This window comes from Propithecus coquereli, unplaced genomic scaffold (genome assembly GCF_000956105.1).
Source record: "Propithecus coquereli isolate 6110/MARCELLA unplaced genomic scaffold, Pcoq_1.0 Scaffold70, whole genome shotgun sequence".
NCBI lineage: Eukaryota > Metazoa > Chordata > Mammalia > Primates > Indriidae > Propithecus > Propithecus coquereli.
In genome coordinates, this window is record NW_012153063.1 from 3047415 (window position 1) to 3049743 (window position 2329).

The 2329-nt window shown below is 52.7% G+C and overlaps 1 pseudogene; it reads right to left on the reverse strand.

The window, feature by feature from the left end:
* Nucleotides 1-1676: 1676 nt before the first annotated feature.
* LOC105823914 overlaps nt 1677-2329 on the reverse strand; it is a 35257-nt pseudogene continuing 34604 nt past the window's right edge.

The window sequence follows — 2329 nt, forward strand, 5'->3', positions numbered from 1 at the left end:
ACAATCATTAGCAGTTTTATTAATACTGCTGTGTCAGTTTTGTAAAAAAAATGTACATTATGTCTTTTGACAGGGTGAATTTTAAACTAGAGAAATGACATTGTAAATCATAACAGTTTATTTAATATGAAAAACTCAACAATATTGAAAGTACTTAATGTATTATATTGTATATATTTCTCTACTTTGAATCCTGCTGTTTTATATGATTGACATGTTACTTAAAAGATAACTGCCTTGACGTTTTGGAGACTTGTACTATAAATAAAGAAGACTTAACAATAAACTGAGAATCTGATTACTCCACTTAGTTTTGAATCTGCTTGAGGAAATTAACAACAAAAGAAAATGAATGGAATGTGGTGCACACTGGCCTGGCAGTTCCACCTTCGGTTCTTTCTGTTCATTCTCTTCGCCTCTATTTTCCAAGTAAAAAGTGTGTCTTTCACTTAAACCGCGGTTCATTTCGGCCAGTGATGGGCGTAGCTGTATTGGCCTTTCCATCCTTCCTGTGTTTTCGCTTTCCTGATAGGGCACTCAAGGAAGTCCTGCCCTTTCCTATTTGCGATTGGCTGAATTTGAGGGTGGGCGGTGCTCACAGTATAGCTTCTCGGGTGCGGTGGGAGGCGGGTCTGCTACCTGTAGCAGCTGTGGGCGTGAAGACATGCGGCCCACCTTCTCCCTGGATTCGTGGGCTGAAGGTGAGAGTGGCTGGGTGGACGCAGCTGGGCAGGTGGTCGGGCTGAGCCGGGAATGGGGAGGTCGCAGACTGGCGCGGTGGGCACCTCTGGCTCGCTGCCTCCGCTTTTTTCTGCTGGGCAAAAGAAGTGGGAGGAGGCGCAGCGAGTTCTCCGGTCCCCATTCACCCAGAAGTCTCTTGTGTGGGAAGTTAATTATCTTATAAAATTCCTGGGTTAATGGCTTAAGGAAACTAAAAAGTTTCTAAAAATTATCTTTTGCCCCACCATTACGTTTTTATATTTTGAAGCAGTTCATGACCAGCATAGTGCTTTGGGGGCCTTTTTTACAATAAATGAAAACATTTCTTTAAGAAAAAGGCGCAAGTTCCTTGAATAGGTAAGAAAAGCGGCCCAATGTCCGCTCCTCTTCTGAAGGAACGCCCCCCATGGGGACCTATACTGGTATCTTAAAAACATTCAGCACAATGACCCTCGACCTCCCCAAGCCCCTCATTGCCCCCCTTCCCCAGCACCTGGGATGAAGGCAACGCACTCCTCACCCTCACGGGTCATTTGATCTTGAGGCCCTTCAAGGCTGACCCCCAGCTCTTAGCTTTCAAGATGCTCATGTCGCAGTCTGGTCCGTGCCGGTTGGTGCAGAGCTGCGAGCTCTTTCTTGGCTTTGCCCGCGCTGAGCCCCGACATCTGAGGTCTGGCTGAGGCTAAGCCCGGGGCCGCCGCCCTTCCCTCCCTGCCTGCCTTCTTGTTGAGGTTCTGGAGTCGCTCTGGGCTGTCACTGTGCTGAGGGCTCTGCGTGGGCGCATCCGGCCGTCTGCTGAAGCTCGTCATCTCTTCCGCGCCATCGGGGAGACAGCACCGGGAAGCAGCTGCGGGCTGCCGCCGCCAAGCTTTTTCTGTGAGGAAGGTGAAGGTTAGCAGCGGCAGCATCTCGGGGGCCAGGCTTGCAATGGCCCTCGTCTTGTCGGCGTCGGCCAGTCACACAGTACTGTCGTGGCTAACCCGGGCCCCGTGGCACCTGCTGGCTGAGAAGCAGACGCCGTGCACCCAGCCGCAGCTACTGCTGGACTCAAGCGTGGGCTCTCCGAAGGGCATCTTGGAGCCCCACGGTGTGGGTGTCGGCTGCTCCTCCACCTCCTTGATGTAGGCTGAGAAGACCCAGCTCCCGTTAGGGTGCCGGTCCAGGCTGGGGATGGTGGAATGAAGGGCTTGTTGATGTGCTTTGCACACTCACCAGTTACTCTCCCGCTTAACCAATATGGAGGTGACACGACAGCCGCGACTCACGGCAAACTTTTTCTGGTTGGGGACCCAGCGAATATAGGGGGCAGCGAGCATGGGCTCCCGCGAGCGGCCCGTCAGCGTCCACAGGTAGGCGTTTCAGTTTGTGCCACAGGTCATGTGAGGTTACTCGTGGGGGACCAGTCGTGGCCTTCACCTGCGTATTGTGCTACTTGAGCTAGCGCACCTTGGCTAAGTTGGCCCTGCTCTGTTCATAGCAGCGCACCTCCTTGTTGGGGGCACATAGCGACCTGGGTGCGGTCCTTGTTCTAGGTGTGGCGGCTGATGGGCTCCACCAGGAAGATGTGGCTTCTCAGGGCACCCTGGCCTGCGGACTCTGGGCAGGGAGC